Here is an 11094-nt window from a genome sequence, read left to right as displayed (position 1 = left end):
GTAGATAATAAAGTTATGGGGCCAGTGCCTGACGCAATCTGCCTGCAAGAAACCGGATGCACTGCCAAATTATCGGGATATAAAACATTCTGTCAAGGAGACCTGACCAATATGGATGGAAGTAACAACAAGCCTGTGGTTGCGACACTGGTCCGACGCAATCTGCCGGTCATCCGACATGATATAGGCACAGAATACATCGACCACGTTTTCGTTGAAATTATATCGGCAAAAAACAGAAACAAGAACAGTCTCTTCGTACTAAACGTATACAGCAATCCTAAGAAAAAACATAGCTTCGCGAATCTTTTCCGGAAGGCGCTAGGTATAGCAAAAAAGCACACTTTAATAATAACAGGAGATTTCAATGCGCGCCACCCCGCCTGGGGCTACAGGTTGGAAACGGTGAAGGGAAGACGTCTATGGCAGGACGTTCAGCGAGAGGGTCTTACTCTGATTACCGACACAGCACATCCCACCAGGCTGGGGAACAGCGTGTGTACGGACACAACGCCAGATTTGACATTTGTAAAAAATGCTAAAGCTGATGCGGGATGGCTAAATCTACAGGAAAACCTAGGAAGTGACCACTACATAGTGGCAAGCAGTTGTTGCAGGAACAACCAAGCCCAGAGAAGGCAACCAAATTAGAATCACCGAATGGGATGAATTCAGGAAAATAAGAACGGCTGAACGCGAATCCGAAGAAAACAGCAGCAACCCAAAGGACATTGAAGACATTGAAGCCTGGGTTGAACAGCTGCACAAATGTGTCGACCAGGCAACTAAGACCATACCAGAGGAAGCAGAGATAAAGCAAGCCGACGCCAAGCTCCTACACATGTGGGAAGCGAAACAAGGCCTGCAAAGACGATTGAGCAAACAAAAGCTAAATCGTGACCTATACGAAGACGCATTGCAAGGCTAAATCAGGACATAGAAAATTACGCGCACCAACTAACCAGACAAAACTGGTATAGCACGTGTGAAGAAATGGATCTACAGATTGGTCTCGCCAAAACATGGAATGTTCTTAGACATCTAATTGATCCAGATAAGAGCAAGACGACGCAAAAGCACAATCTAAGCAAGATAATCCATAATTACCCTGGTACAGACAAGGAGTTAATTAAAGAAATCCAAGACAAATACATAGGATCCAATCCCAAAGAAAATCTAAAGGCATACGCAGGGGCATATAACGAAGCACTCGATCGTCCTTTTACCGTGGCAGAGGTACGAGGGGCTATTCAACACCTCCGCACAAAATCTGCTTCGGGCCCAGACGGAGTTACCAACAAGATGCTTCGTAACCTGGACGATCAGTCTATTGAAGCTCTCACAAAATACATGACCATCTGCTGGGAAAGAGGCAAAATTCCGAAACAGTGGAAAACAGCAAAAATCGTAATGATCCCGAAGCCAGGCAAAAAACTACAGCTTGACAACCTCAGACCAATCTCGCTGACCTCGTGCATTGGGAAATTGATGGAACACGTGGTCCTCGACAGATTAAACAGATACATGGAAAACAGAGAAGCCTTTCCACACACAATGGTGGGCTTCCGCCCGAAATTATCGACGCAAGACATAATGCTGAGAATTAAGCACCAAATAATAGACGGAAACGGCTGCTCCCGGATGGATACCAGGGCCATACTGGGACTAGACCTAACCAAGGCCTTTGACAATGTGAAACATGAAGCAATATTGGAAAACCTGGAAAAATTAGGAGTTAGGCGTAAGACGTACGAATACATCAAAGACTTTCTATCTGACAGAAGAGCAATTTTAACAATAGGAGGAGTGGCGTCGGACGAACTAGAGATGGGAAGCAGAGGTACGCCGCAAGGCTCTGTCCTCTCGCCTTTTCTCTTCAATGTCGCCATGATAGGCCTCCCAGAAATACTTAATAACATTGAAGATCTAAATCATAGCCCATACGCCGATGATATTACGCTATGGATAGCGGGAGGCAGTGATGGTCATATTCAGGACACACTGCAAAAGGCGATTGATGCGGTAGAAGCATACGTTGGGTCGAGAGGTCTGGGATGCTCCCCGCAGAAATCCGAGCTCCTGCTATACCAGCCAACGTCAAGAGGGAATAAGGAAACCGAAGTCCCCAATATACAGCTCTTCGCAAACCAAGGACAACCCATACCGCTGGTTACAAGTATAAAGATCCTCGGTATGCGGATTCAGAACAACGGCTACAATATTGAAACCATCCGACAGTTAGAAAGCAATACATATCAGACAACGCGTCTTATTTCGCGCATAGCAAACAAACACCACGGTATGAAAGAAAATAGCTTGATCAGACTAATTCAAACCTTTGTTCTCAGCCGGATCGTCTACGTAGCGCCATTCTTAGACCTTAAAACTGAAGAAAAGAAAAGAATCAACGTCATTATTATTGGATTTGGAGCCGGCACGCTTGCCGACATGCAGCTCACGCCACTGTTGTTTCTGCAGGTTTTCGGTGCTTCCTGGACGGTGATCGCGCATCGACCGCTTGGTGGGTGTGCGGTTAATCCGTGCTATCTGGAGCAATCTTCTGACCCATCATGGCACATATCGACAATCGACGCAAGCTCATCGCTGTACGAAGAACGCTGCAAGACTCACGGGGACGGTTTCTTCGACCATGACGTCGATGGCAGGCTCGTCGACCGTTGTGAACCACGTGACCCGGGACTGGATTATATAGCTGCGCGGCACCTTGACTGCGTGGGATTTGGAGCCGGCACGCTTGCCGACATGCAGCTCACGCCACTGTTGTTTCTGCAGGTTTTCGGTGCTTCCTGGACGGCGATCGCGCATCGACCGCTTGGTGGGTGTGCGGTTAATCCGTGCTATCTGGAGCCATCTTCTGACCCATCATGGCACATATCGACAATCGACGCAAACTCATCGCTGTACGAAGAACGCTGCAAGACTCACGGGGACGGTTTCTTCGACCATGACGTCGATGGCAGGCTCGTCGACCGTTGTGAACCACGTGACCCGGGACTGGATTATATAGCTGCGCGGCACCTTGACTGCGTGGGATTTGGAGCCGGCACGCTTGCCGACATGCAGCTCACGCCACTGTTGTTTCTGCAGGTTTTCGGTGCTTCCTGGACGGCGATCGCGCATCGACCGCTTGGTGGGTGTGCGGTTAATCCGTGCTATCTGGAGCCATCTTCTGACCCATCATGGCACATATCGACAATCGACGCAAACTCATCGCTGTACGAAGAACGCTGCAAGACTCACGGGGACGGTTTCTTCGACCATGACGTCGATGGCAGGCTCGTCGACCGTTGTGAACCACGTGACCCGGGACTGGATTATATAGCTGCGCGGCACCTTGACTGCGTGGGATTTGGAGCCGGCACGCTTGCCGACATGCAGCTCACGCCACTGTTGTTTCTGCAGGTTTTCGGTGCTTCCTGGATGGCGATCGCGCATCGACCGCTTGGTGGGTGTGCGGTTAATCCGTGCTATCTGGAGCCATCTTCTGATCCATCATGGCACATATCGACAATCGACGCAAACTCATCGCTGTACGAAGAACGCTGCAAGACTCACGGGGACGGTTTCTTCGACCATGACGTCGATGGCAGGCTCGTCGACCGTTGTGAACCACGTGACCCGGGACTGGATTATATAGCTGCGCGGCACCTTGACTGCGTGGGATTTGGAGCCGGCACGCTTGCCGACATGCAGCTCACGCCACTGTTGTTTCTGCAGGTTAGTGCTCTCTACCTAATTGAAACTTCTAAAGCAGTCATGGCGTTGCCGGCTCCTCCCACGCGGGCGAGTGTTGCATGTACAGCGCGAGTACATTGCACTAGACGTGATAGACGTCTTCGTTTCGTTGTGAACCGTGTTTTATGGCTCGTTCTGCTCTTGCTACTTTCCGGTGACATTGAGCTCAACCCTGGGCCTTTCGATAAAGGCGAAATGGATTTCTTGAAGAAATTACAGGATACTATCATGAATAAGTTAGGTAACATTGATGCAAGGATAACTAGTCATGATACCAAAATGGCTGAAATGGACAGCAAGCTTGACAAAACCCAAGACCAGATAGGTAATGTTATGAAGCTAGTACAAGAACAAGCAACTGTAATTAGGGATCTAAGTCATCAAGTAAGAATTCTGCAAAAGAAAAATGCAGACCTCGAAAACAGAAGCCGTAGATTGAACCTCGTGTTTTACGGGATAGATGACAATGATCGGTCCGAAACGTGGGAACAAGCTGAATCCTTGGTTAAGGGTATCTGCACTACTAATTTGGGAATCGAACTGCAGTCGGTTCAGAGGGCCCATCGGGTTGGTCGCTTTCATGAAGAAAAGAAAAGACCTATAATTGTAAATTTTTCATCCGATAAAGAAAAAATGGCCGTTTTGAAAAATGCAAGCAAGTTCAAGGGCTCCTCTTACAGTGTAGAACAGGACTTTTCATTCGAAACTCGAGCAGTGCGAAAGAAACTTTGGGAATACGGAAAAGTAAAGAAGGCGGATAAGAAAAACCAGGTTAAGTTGAAGGCCGATAGGCTGATCATAAATGGCAGAGCGTTTACATGGGACGATGAGAAGGAAGAAGTTGTTGCCCTGTCAAAACGGTGACATACAAATCATATTTGCTTTGTTCATCGTGATTTAGTTATTGCGGTGGTAAATTGCCGTAGTATAGTCAACAAGATAGATGAGTTTGCTGGATTGGTTGAGTCATTAAAGGCAGATATAGTGTTTGGTACTGAATCCTGGCTTAACCCATCCATCACTGATAGCGAGGTGTTCCCCTGCAACTATACTGCTTATCGCAACGACAGGCCGGGTCATGGCGGTGGTGTTTTTCTATTAGTTCATTCGTCCCTTTCGTCTTCGATGCTGAACATCGGTCACGACTCGGTCGAGTCGGTTTGGTGCACAGTTACACTAGCTAACAATCTTTCTTTGTCACTGGAGCGTTTTATCGACCACCAAGTACGGATTTCTGTGTTTTGCAAATGCTGTACGATATCGTTTCGGAGGCATCTGGCCAAATAATATTGCTCGCCGGTGATTTTAATTTGCCCGACTTAAAGTGGGATAACGGCACATGCGAGTTAATGAAGGCTAGCCGTACCAATCTAGAAATGAAGAACCTGGCTGATAGTTTCGGCTTTTTTCAGTATGTCCTTGAACCCACTCGAATAAATAGTACCCTGGATCTTCTCTTTTGTAATTCGCCAAATTTAGTAGGTAATGTCGATATCATTCCAGGTATTAGTGATCATCGGGTTGTGGTTGCAGGGATTAAAACGAAAGTACAGCGCACAAAAAGGCGCATTAGTAGAAGAGTTTTCTTCTTTGAAAAGGGCGATTATTCATCAATTTCTGATAAACTTCTTGATTTTCTTCCTGTTTTTGAATGCTTTGCGGAAGAACACGAAGTAGAATATTTGTGGAGCACATTTAGAAAAAAGTTGTTAGATCTTACAGAGAAGTTCATACCTAGTATTGAATCGGCTAGGCTCCAAAAGCGTAAAAAACCATGGATCACCTTTCGTGTATTGAAGCTAGTTAAAAAACGAAGGCATGAGTTTCAAAGATATAAAAGAACAAATACACATGCGCATTTTAAAAGGCTACAAGAATTAACACGCGAATACAAAAGCCTGTCGAAAAAAGCAAAAGAACAGTATCTTAAACGATTAAATGACAAAATGAAAACAAATCCTAAACCGTTCTGGCAGTATTTGAAGGGATGTGGGTCTGATCCTGTTGGAATAAATGAAATTATTTACAATGAACGCACTCTTTCTGACGATGCAGAAAAAGCGACATGCCTAAACAGATATTTCCAATCAGTCTTTCTTCTCAATCTGCATGCAGCCCACAATCATCAAATAGCAACGTTCCTCTTATGCAACCAATCGAACTTAGCATTAGCGGCATTGAATCCCTGCTAAAGAACCTTGATGAAAGTAAGGCTATCGGTCCTGATGGAATCTCTCCAAGAATTTTAAAACAGTGTGCTCATGCCATCTCGCTTTACCTTTATTTAATTTTCCACAAGTCGTTAACTACTGGTCAGATGCCACAGGACTGGAAAATAGCAAATGTAGTCCCAATTCCCAAAGGAGGCTCTAAAAAAGAAGTTACTAATTATAGACCCATCTCACTTATTTCTATCTCATGCAAGGTCATGGAACACATAATATACAAGGCTATCATGAAACATCTAATGGACAACGCAGTGCTTACGAACAGACAACACGGATTTCGCAAGGGGTTTTCATGTACGACACAACTGATTGAATTTTATGATGACCTAGCTTCTGTAGTTGATTTGGGTGGGCAAATAGACTGTATATTTCTAGACTTCCGCAAGGCATTTGATACTGTTTGCCATTCTTTACTACTTCATAAACTCCGAATGTTAAATATAGATTCCAGTGTTCTTAGCTGGATAGAAAACTATTTGTCAAATCGCCGTCAACGTGTTGTCTTGAATGGTACTAATTCAGATTATCTTGAGGTCACATCAGGCGTCCCGCAAGGATCTGTCCTGGGGCCTCTTCTTTTTCTCATATATATTAATGACATTAACTTAGGTATTGACTCTAACATGCGGCTCTTCGCGGATGACTGTATTGTGTATAGAAAAATTGATAATGAAAATGATGTTCTCAAACTGCAGGCCGACCTAGAACGTATTTGCGAATGGTGCTCTAAGTGGAAAATGAATTTGAATGCGGGTAAGTGCGTCCATGTGCGGTTTACTAAGAAGAAAAATGTAATCGATGCCAGCTACTATCTTATGAATAATATTTTAAGCAAGAAATTCACGACTAAATATTTGGGCGTGATGCTGTCGGGCGACTGCTCTTGGCGGGCACATGTGGACTATGTGGTTGGCAAAGCGGCAGTTGCTTTGAATTACATTCAAAGAAATTTAAAATGTGCGAACTCTAACCTTAGAAGCACGGCATACCTAACTTGTATAATACCTATTTTGGAATATGCTTGTACCCTTTGGGACCCATCACAGATATGTCTCATAAATAAACTAGAGAAAATACAAAACAGAGCAGCCAGGTTCGTCTTGGGTAGGTACGGGAGGAGGTACAGCTGCACGGCAATGAAAAAAGAGCTCAATTGGGAATCGCTATCGTCTCGCCGAAAGAAACTGCGGCTAAAACTTATGTATGAAATCTATCATAACAAAACTGGAATTGATAGGGAAATGTACCTAAAACCGCCAAACTATATGTTTGCACGCACTGACCACCAGTGCAAAATTAGAGAATACCAAGCTAGGACGGGCCTGTATGCCAATTCCTTTTTTGTTAAAACTATTGCTCAGTGGAATCGGCTGTCATGTGAACAGGTGTGCAGTGTTAATCAAGATGTATTTTTTTCATGTTTGTAACCCCCCTGCTGTAACGCTTTCGGGCTAAGCGGGGATATGTCTGAATAAAGAATAAAGAAATTATCAGGAAAACCTACAAGCAAGCTCTGGGGATCCCGGTCTCCACTTCGAATGAACGTTTTGAAGCGCTGGGGCTCCATTGAAGAATTGATAGAAGCTCACAGAACTGCCCAGATGGAGAGGCTCTCCAAAAGTCAAACTGGAAGACATATTCTGGAATCACTGAACATCAACTATGAACCCAGAACTGACATCAAAACAGATATACCTGCGGACATTAGGAGACACCTATACATCCCCCCGTTACCCAAACACATGCATCCTTCGCACAACGAAGAACGAAGAAAAGAAAGAGCTAAAGCATTAGGAAGCAGGTTTGATAATTCTAAAGATGTGCTTTATGTAGACGCAGCCGACTACGAACATCAAGATGCCATGGCAGTGGCAGTAGTCAATAATCGAGGACATGCAATTGCGTCAGCCACAATCCTAATAACAACGCCAGAGGTAGGCGAAGAGGTCGCCATTGCACCAGCAATGACATCTTCTCCCAAATATAAAATTATAATAAGTGATTCCAAGACCGCCATATTAAATTACGCTAAAGGACGCATCTCGCCAAAGGCGCAAAAATCCTCCAGGCTGGTTTCCACGGAGACCGAGTTAGGGGAATACAAATCATCTGGGCACCAGCCCACTCTGGCCTGCCAGGCAACATGAATGCGCATGACGCGGCTCGAGGTTTCGCAAACCGAGACGACGTCACCAACACCAACACGGACGCATTCGCAATCCGCCGGTCGGGCAGAGATAGGCTGGTTTCCTTTAGGGAAATCATTGATCATTACAGACTAGCCAGGGCTAGATATCCGGCAGCACATTGTTCATTAAACAAGTGGCAATCAGTGGCTTGGCGGCTAATACAAACCAACACTTTTCCCAACCCCATTGCCTTCAGTCACTATCACCCAGATGTATACACAGACATATGTAAGCATTGCAACAACCGAGCAGATCTTCAACACATAATCTGGGCATGCCCAAAGAAACAATATAACAATAACTGTTCAAAACCACAACAAGCCAGTTTAACAATAAGAAATGAGGAGCGATGGGAGGCCGTGTTGCTCAGCTCGGACCCGGATGTTCAAGCGAGAGTAGTCCAAATGGCTGAAGATGCCGCCGCGGCTCAGGGGCTGCCGGCCGCCGTCTAAAGGGGGGACGGGGGAGGCTTGTAGTCATTACCCCCTCCTCTAACCAAATTTTGGACAAAATAAAGTTATTTCTCTCTCTCTCTCCACGCCGGACGCCGATGTAGTTTTATGTCGTTACCTGTGGTAGATGTGGTGAGAGGCTGACCGTCCTCCACGTCCTGCTGGAGTGTCGGGAAGCCGAAACGGAGAGAAGAAAACATTTTCCTGTAGCATACCGCTATCATATCCCTCTTCATCCCATGATGTTTATTGGTGAAGAACCACTTTTTAACGCCAAAGCAATCCTCGGCTTTTTGAACGATGTTGTGCTACATGTTATTAGCCCAATCAGTTCGTAGCGCATCCTCTCTCTAGAGGATGCCGCTGTGATAGTTTTTTATAGCACATGCCTCCAGGCCCTTGTGGTTCAAGGGCTCTGTTTAGGCAGTAGTGCCTCCTGCCAATTACTGCATCTTAAATATTTTAAATATAGTATTCTTCTTTCTCAATGCATTCTTCATTTCATAGTACACCTCATTAGTCATCGCCATTATTTTAGTACATTTATATTTTACGCACTTTACAGCGATAAATTTTAGGCCCCTTTACAGTCACGTTTCATCTACTTCTCAGAATTCATCGCTCCACTGCACAGTCACAAACACTGGCATGGCGCTCTTTGGCCATAACTGGCCCTTGCGCCATAAAACACCACACATCATCATCAGTCTCGATGCCATCCATGACAGAGTCGCAGGAGCCACATTCTCGATCGATCACGTTCGGAGATAGCACTCTCATTGAGCGTTGATTGGCGAGGCTCAGCGCCAGTGGATGTGATGAAAGAAATTCGCGAGTGGTCAAGCTCCTATCGGCCGCATTTTTCACCTTGAGTAGCAATCAAGCGTGTCGACGGGATGCGCCTGATGTGTCGAGCTGTAATTCACGCAAAAGTACATCTCAATGTGATCGATCTAGAATACGTCTCCAGAGGAGCGTTATATCACCTCATGGGCGAGACATAAATCTCGCAATTCGCGGACGCAACCGTGCGGTGGCAAGGCAAAGCAATGCACATGTTGCCGTATTATATTCGTTTGCCAAATCACCTTGAAAAACGGACTGAGGCGACAGTGCCTGCAACGAATGTATGAATCATGCTAGTTCCTCGGTCAATCTGATCTGCTGGGACCAATGCGTCCTCAGAAGCTGTGACCTGCACTCCTTGTTAGCCGATTAGGAAGCTCAGCTCCTTCCGATTATCAGATGCTGAGACAGGTCTTTCTTACTGCGTACAATTTGCTACAAAGTTCGCCGCATAATTCTTTGTTCATCAGTTCGCAAGGGCGCGTGTCCTCAAGCCACATAACGTTTCAGTGACGGCACGCAGTTATAACTTGGACAACGTCATCGGGGGCAACAAAAAAAAAAAAGGATAACGTAAAACAAAGGTACTTTCGCTTCGATGCGACACGTTTGCAGTGCTTGGAAAAAGCCGTTCAGCATGATTCGTTTATTGCACTTTGTTTAGTATTTAACTAATGCGTGAATCAGCAAATAAATGCTTATCAATATTCCCATGTGTCAGTGTGACAAGTAGCGCGCACGCTGCGCATCGAGAGTGGTGGGACGGTGGTCTCGATAATTGGAATACTGCAGATCTGATACATTCGCTTTGCTATACTTCCTCCAAAACATTTCAAGTGGACACTATAGATGGACACACATTTTCAAAACGCACTTGCTCGCCATTTCTATTGAAAGCGAGGAGTGCAACCCGGTTTCGCCCAGAAACTTTCTTTTCTTTTTGGTCGGAATGAGTGCACTCCGACCGGTGTGCCGCCACGGAGTTTGCCGCCGGCGGGGTTGAAGAACACATACGTGCAGAGCGGCGGATGGTGTGCGGCCGGTGTGGCAGCGTAGGCGACGCATCGAGCGCCCGGGGCAACTCATGCCGCGGGGGACGTTTCATCGGCGCCAGGAGCGAGGGCGAGGGAAATCCCGCGCGTAGCCTGCAGGATCGATGCATCGATCTGCTCTTTCCTCGCGGGCCGGACCGGGGCTCCCACAAGGAATCTGCATGCCAACGAAGAACGGGGTTTCACTCCCGTGGGATATTTGCGCCTCCGCTGACTCCGCGCCGCCTGCCTGGCGGGTCACCCCCAAGGGACGCGCCGCCGCCGCGTACTGGGCGCACGCGTGCCGCCTTGTGTCCGAGCCGCGGCTGCGTGCCGGCGCGCGCACCTTTTGCGCGCGGACGCGCCCCGGGCGCCATCGGGGCCGGGGTAGCCCCACGGGAGGACCGCGACGGGCAAGACGCCGCGGCGCGCAGACGTGCTCGCTGCCAGCAGTCGTCGATGGCGAGCACACTCGGGAAGCCCTGTCTTGTTGCGCTGACGAATGAAGGCGGCGGAGGCGGCGAATGTATATTGGGTCTCGCAATCAGGGCGCACAGACAAGTGCTCCTTCTGTATGCATAACAAAGTGGCA

Source organism: Dermacentor silvarum, chromosome 1, assembly GCF_013339745.2.
Source record: "Dermacentor silvarum isolate Dsil-2018 chromosome 1, BIME_Dsil_1.4, whole genome shotgun sequence".
NCBI classification, from domain to species: Eukaryota; Metazoa; Arthropoda; class Arachnida; order Ixodida; family Ixodidae; genus Dermacentor; species Dermacentor silvarum.
Note: the sequence above shows the minus strand (reverse complement) of the source record.